General features: G+C 47.0%; 1 pseudogene; it reads left to right on the forward strand.

Moving 5' to 3' along the window:
* Positions 1–6740: 6740 nt before the first annotated feature.
* Positions 6741–7062, forward strand: part of LOC105807714 — a 7017-nt pseudogene continuing 6695 nt past the window's right edge.

The raw sequence follows: 7062 nt of genomic DNA on the forward strand, positions 1-7062 counted from the left end.
TACTGACTCAGATGTAACTCTGAGCTCTTCCGTGATGCCAGTAAATTTCTTTTTTTCCTTAAACCACCTAGAGCTGGGACTCTGCCATAGTAACTGAACAATTCCAGCCAGTACCCTTCTTTCCCTAGAAACCACCACCCAGCCCACTTGTAAGCCCTCCCTGGTCCCAGCCCCACCCCCACCCCAGCGCAGCTGCCTGCTGTCTGCACCGCATCCTCCATCTAGGAATGCAAATTTCAGGAACCAGTCTTGCCAGAGGCGTCTGAGAGGAGCGGGGCCAAGTCTGATAATGAATTTGTGTGCACTGTGTGAGCCATTCCGCAGCTCTTCAAAAGCCATTCAATGTTTTTCTCTAGTGATAGTAAGTACACTGTTCTTGGTATTGTGTCTGTCACCAGCTAAACGGTGGTGATATTTCCACTCAGGATTTCGATAGACTTGTGGCCCTGGCAACGGACGTGTGTGAGCTGAATGCACTTGGAGCATCTGGAGGCAGGAGATCTGCCCTGGGAGGGCCTGCTGAAGTCCGGAGCCCATTGTTTTCAGAGATTCCTGGCTTCAGAAAGCTTCTGCTCTTCTTTAGAGGCATGGGCTGCCTCCTGGAGTGGGCATGTCCATTGTGGGCAGAGGGCAGCTGGGAAGGGGGTGGTTAGTGGCACACTGGGTCGGCCCAGATCTCGGATCTTCATCCTCTGCTGCTTTAGAAGTTCCTGGAGAGCTTTCTGAAAGTCCAGGTTCTAGCCTCCATCCCTGCAAGACTCAGAGTCAGTAGGTCTGCGGAAAGCAACCCTGACTTTTACAAAGTTCTGCAATTCTAAAGGGCAGCCATGTTGTAGAATCATCAGCACGAAATGTCCAAGCCAGCATCCTTTTTCCTCTTCTGAGGGACCCATTTGTCCTCCCATTTGCCCCTCCTCCTAGCCTCCAAGGCCCCTCACTGGAGCTCTCCTCCTCTGTGGTCTGCCCAGGTTCCCTTTGCAGAGCCAGAGGCTGTTGGGGAGAAATAGGTAGAACCACTGACTTGGCGCAACCCTGTAACTTTCCAATAAGGAAACCAGCTGAGGACCAGAGAGGCCAGATGAGTTTCCCAAGATCACATGACAAGTCCATGGCTCAACAACCAGGGTGCAAGCCTGGGAGCCTGGATGGTGAAATCTCTTCTGGGCCTGGTTTTGCACAATGAATTATGGGTGGGGGTGAGGTGCTAGCCTCCCACTAGCTCACTCAGACTCCCAAGCCAGACAGCAGCCTTCTCCGCATCCTTAAAGTGGGGAGGAGCTGTCCATTGAGGGAGAGGAGGGGTGCCTTCCCATTTTTCCACCTTCATCCGCAAGCTGTCAGCTATGCAGGGGCTGCTTGGAGTTTTGACACTGATTGGCCGGCTCCGGCATCTATAAGTAAACCACCTTTTCCTCTTCCGGGATGGGGTGAATCTGGATGTTGGACACCAGCTCTACCTCCACCCCAACTCCTTGTCTTTGGCCCTGCCCCCTGGTATTTGACATACACATGTGACATTGACTCAGGCTCAGCTCTTTCCAGTCCGGTGTGTTGGCAAGAGTGAGTGATAGAGCCTGCAGACCATCGCTCAGGAGGATGGCGGTGAGTCATTAGGAGCGACGCCTTCCCCAGTCTGGCCACTCTGCTCCGTCTGTGCTGGGAGACAGAGAATAATAACACCTTTCGGATTGGCTTCTTAAAAATAGAAGCAATGGAGCCTACAGCTGCGGGAGCAGGAGTCCTGCGAATCAGGTGCCCGGGGTGCACCGCCCAGCTAGGTGACAATTCACTGTGGGGCGCTGCGCTGGCTTCTACTTTGCCCACCAGCAATTGCAGAGTGTCGTCCCAGGCCATTTGAGGTGGGCTTTTCAAGTCTCTTGGGGGTTGTAGAACATTTCAGCATGTGATATAAACTAAGGACATACCCTACGCAGAATTCCTATACACATCTGTGCAAAATGCTCCATACAGTTTCAGGAGTTCATGGAACCCCCTGACACCCAGGCCTGGGATCCTGGCAAAGAACTTCTGATCTCTGGGCCCTATTTGTTCAATAACTCTATGGAATATATTTCTTCCAAATTCTGCACTCCCCACACCCTCCATAAAACCAAATTTTTCTATTTTTGGTTTTCATTTATTCACGAAGCATTTATTGAGCGCTATCCACTCCTTGTGAAAAATACAGTATTCCTGGGAGAGAGAAAAGAAGGGTCCTCCACTTGGGGTGTCTGCAAGAAGGGCAGTGGAGGTGCAGATACACTGAAGAACTGACCTGCAAGGGGAGACAGATGGTCAACACTGGCCAATTTCAGGGCCCAACGGCCATTGCCCACCCTCCGCCCCTTCCCTGGCTTGTTGTAAGGGAAAATTCCTTTCCCCAGCACCAGAAATGAGTCATCATGTCTGAGCCAGCCCTGGAAATCCCATCCCCCTTCGGAAGTGTTTCCAGCTCCAGTTCTGGCCAAAGAGACCTGAGGGAAGTCAACTTGGGGCCCCCAATTTTAGAAAAAAGATAGTGTCAGAAAGAGAAGCCTTTTTTATTTTTGCACCTTCTTTCTGCTTTGAGAGGTTGGTATGAGGATTTATGGCTGACTGCTATGACCCTCTTGTGACCTTGAGGTGACAAGTGTGAACATGAAACACTAACAGCTTAGGAGGAGCCAAAAGGTAGGAAAAGACTGGGTTCCATGATCTCATTGGGCCCTGGGCCCTCCAGCTCCTAATCGTCTTCTTAAGTGAAACAGTAAGCATCTGTTTCATTTCAGCCACTACTCGATGGGTTTTGTGGCTTGTAGCCAAAATCATTCCTCACTGATGTAAGTGAACAGTCCCCGATCTCCAGTAAGGATCTGGTCCAGTGCATCATTGGGGCTCAGAGAAGGAAGGGATGCCCTCTACCTGGAGGTGAGGGAGAAGACTGAGGAGGTCTTGAAGTAAGTAGTGGCCATGGGCCAGGCCAAAAAAGGTCGCCCCTTCTTCCACTGCTACTGGATCAGACCAAAATGACCAGAGCCTAACACAAAACAGGCGCTCAATAAACATTTGTCAAATAAATACACAAGTATGCATATGAATGAATGCACAATTCAATTTTTAATGCAAGAGCCCAGAGCCCAGTGAAGTCCCATGTTTCTGGGAGGTCCCTAAGGAACTCACATGTGCATATGAACATAGGATGAACACAGTACTTAAGCAGCAGGACCACTGTGGCAGACGTGCTGATCAAGTTACCTACCCCGAGAGTGTTCCCTGCCCAGAGCATGTGCGTCCCCACAAGTCTTGTTGAGAAAAGATGGAATTGATCCACACACTGCCCAAAAGATATTAGAGGTGGTTGGCCTTGTAGATAGTGCAGTGTTAAATCAGGCCCCTTCGTCCCCTTCCTAAGGCCAACACAAATGTAGGGCTCCAGTTGGAGTGTCTACAAGAAAGGGCACTGGCATTTTGTTCCGTAGCTGGACATCTGTTTAGCCACTTGATTTGCTAAATTTCTCATCTACTCCCCAGCAGGGGAAAAGCGTTACGAGACAGCATGGTATAGGCTGATTAGGTAGGGAGGGTGCCTGGAAGGTCACCTTGAGTTCCTACTTCCTAGGAGTTAAAGAAGATGGACTCTACACTTCCACCTAAAATATGCTGGGAAGGATCCCAGGAAGGTGTGTGAGCCGGTGGCCCTGATGCACCTCAAGGGAGGAGATAGGAGGCACATGACCTCTGTCTGGCATCTGTCACTAGGATCTGTCCCTAGACCATTATCTGCATTTTCAGGTCTTCCAGAGGAGCTACAATTAAAATTTGAAGGGCTGTCTGATTCTCCGACATCAGTTGGGTGTCCAACAATTCAATCCTATTCTGACACTGACTACCCGGAATTAGTGTCAGACTCCATAGGCTCAAGGGCTCAGTCCCACAGGACAGCCCTAACTTCAGATACAAGTCACAAGTCCTGGGTCCCCAGGCTACCTACACGTGTCCAACTTGGATACGAATTCGGGAATCCCTGCAACTCCTCCCCACTTCAGATTCAATAATTTGCTAGAACGACTCACAGAACTCAGGAAAATGCTATACTTACTATTACAGTTTATTATAAAGGGTACAAATGAACAGCCAGATGAAGGGTGCATAGGGTGCAGTCTGTGCGGGTCCCAAGTGCAGGAGCCCTTGTCCCCACGGAGTCAGGGTGTGCCACACTCCTAGGACATGGATGTGTTCACCAACCCAGAACTTCCTCAAACCCCACCGTTTGGGGGTTTTTATGGAGGTTTCATTACACGGGCATGGTTGATTAAATCATCTGTCATTGGTGATTGACCTCAACCTCCAGCCCCTGCCCCTCCCCAGTGGGGCTGAAAGTTCCAACCCTCTAATCGCACGATAGGTTTCTCTGATGACAAGTTCCCATCCTGAAGCCACCCAGGTGCTCACCAAGATTTCCCTTATTAAGATACGCTTTCATATATGGTGGAAAGGGGCCCCTTATGAATAACAAAAGATGCTCCTATCACTCAGAAAATTCCAAGGGATTTAGGAGCTCCTCGCTAGGAACCAGGGATGGGACAAGGACCAAATATATATCTCTTCTTATACCACAGGCTGTTTCACCAAATATTTATTAAGGAGTCTCAACCTTTTGGAGAATAAATAGGGTTACCAGGACCCTTTCGAGAATGAAAAGGGGGTGCATAAACCACGACTGTCCTGGGCAAATTGGAATGTGTAGTCACCTTATCATAGAAATAACTCTCTTGTAGTAGGGACATCAACTGGCACTCACCTCCCCTGTGCCCTGTCACCCCACACACACCTTAGCTTTTCCATTGAGTAGTGAGTCCCATGATGTCATCTTGGTGACATTCCTTAATTTACCTTCACTTTTGGTCAAAAATATCCAATCAGTGTGCTCTGGGAGGTGCAGGGATATGGAGAAATGGGTCCCTTAGCTCTCAGAGTAGCCTGAGTAGGGCTTGGGGCAGTTAGAACTCCTGGACAGCTGCCTTGGTCCATGAGTGATCAACAAACGTTATCCTTTCCTATGAGGTTTGGAAGCCCAGCTTTAGGTTATTAATAAAGTATCATTTTGGCATTTAAGATACAATCTTGTTCATTAAATTATTTCACTTCAATTCCAAATGCAATTAAAGCTCTTTTCCTCCGCTTTTGTGTGTTATGAGTTAGGAACAAGAACTCCCTCTGTGCAGACAGAGCGTGCCATGGTTTGGCAAGCAGCGTAAGCGCTAGAGCTCAGTCCCCATGCACATCTTGCCTGGGGACCCTTGTACTGGGCACAGAACATCCATGGCCACGTGGAGCACAACTCTATGGAATGTGCACCATAGAGGATGCCATGTGACCATTGCCCCGGGCTACTGATTCTCCCAAAAAGCTCCTTTGACACCACTGCAAATACCGTCAGTTCTGCCATAATATGACATATGTGTTCCTAAAAATCACTGTGCTATGTAAAATCGTGCAATTCAAAACCACAGGGCTTATGGAAAAATGGAGTTAGGATACAACATTAAAAAATGTTGTCAGTGAGACATTTAAAAAAAAGATAGGAAACTAATAAAAAATAGTAGCACAGTCTTACACGTGTTAAATCATTAAGAAATACATAAACACCATGCTATGGTCTGAATCTCCTCCACTGCTCTTTGTGCAAAATCTTTAACTAAAGGTTTTCTTACCTTGGTCTTGATTAGTTTTTTCCTTGACCCTATGCAGCTCAGTTACACTGGAAGCAGTTTTCTGCTGTCATCTAATGTGTCTTGTGGATGAAATCACACACAAGCAAATGCAAAATTTGCATTATGCTCAAATTGTTCTCTAATATATCAATTGCATTGGAACAAATTTGCATTTTCAAAACAAATGTTGAAGCAGAACAGACTATAGATGCCTGGCCCAGACATTCTTGTCCTCAGCAGTGGACACAGCTTATTCACATGCCAGAGTCCCACTGACATGATAGTTCTTTTAAACTTATGGAAAGAGAGAAACCAGGTGAGTATTTTGATAACGTTAGTAAAAATCCATGACATTTCAATCATCTCTCATCCTTGTCCTTATCTGCAAGTAGAGCCTGTCTTCACAGGCATTCCTCTGAGAATTGACCTTCCGTTCATAAAAATCATAGAAACTCAAGATGAGAAGGGATTGGAAAATCACTTAGTCCAACATCTTCATCTTACAAAGAGGGAAAGTTATGTTGCTGCTGGTGAGCTCCGTAAGGCAGGTCCTGGGACAGATTCATATCTGAGACCCTCACACCCAGCCCAGGACCTGGTACAATCAGGTACTCAAGGTGTGCTTGCTGCTTTGAATCAAAATGAATCATAAACCCACAAGGAAAGTGGAGTGAAGAACAACAGGGCAGGAGAGCTTGCTTTGTGGCCCCTTGAATTACACCAACTGGCCAAAGGCACTTCCTTCCAAAGCCAACCAACAATTCCCACTGTTCTTAGTCCTCCCACTCCAGCTGTTTCCTAAACCACCAAAAACACAGAGACCTCATGGTGCTCAGGGAAGACTGAATTGAACCTTTTCCGACTTCTCCTATTTGATTGTTTTTACCTACATCATAGTGGGTAATGTGGATTATAAATGGTCGGACTACACACTCTAAAACGTGACTCCTCTGAGAGTTTTTAATCTATCCAAGACACAGACGGGCACAGCAGGGAAAAGTGAAAATAGCTTCATTAGGGGAAATTTATAGCTCGCCTAGGGTCGCCATGGTGACCAACAGACAGAAACTATCTGTAGATGCCAGTATCTGCAGATCTCAGGTAATCTCACAGAGACAGATTTATTGATAACAAATTATGTATCAGGTTGCTTAGCACACATTGCTTTATTTAACCCTCATAAATAGGGAGATAGTTATTATCCCACTTAGAACTGATGAAATTGAGGCTCCGATGTCCTAAGCATTTGAAAGAATGAGGATGTGCCTTCACAATAAAAAAACAAAAACAAGAAGTGTCAAAGTGAAATGTCAAAGATATCAACTGTCCAAGTTAGTACTTAAGGAAATCGGACATTCCATACTTAATA

Source organism: Propithecus coquereli, unplaced genomic scaffold (assembly GCF_000956105.1).
Source record: "Propithecus coquereli isolate 6110/MARCELLA unplaced genomic scaffold, Pcoq_1.0 Scaffold163, whole genome shotgun sequence".
Taxonomy (NCBI): domain Eukaryota; kingdom Metazoa; phylum Chordata; class Mammalia; order Primates; family Indriidae; genus Propithecus; species Propithecus coquereli.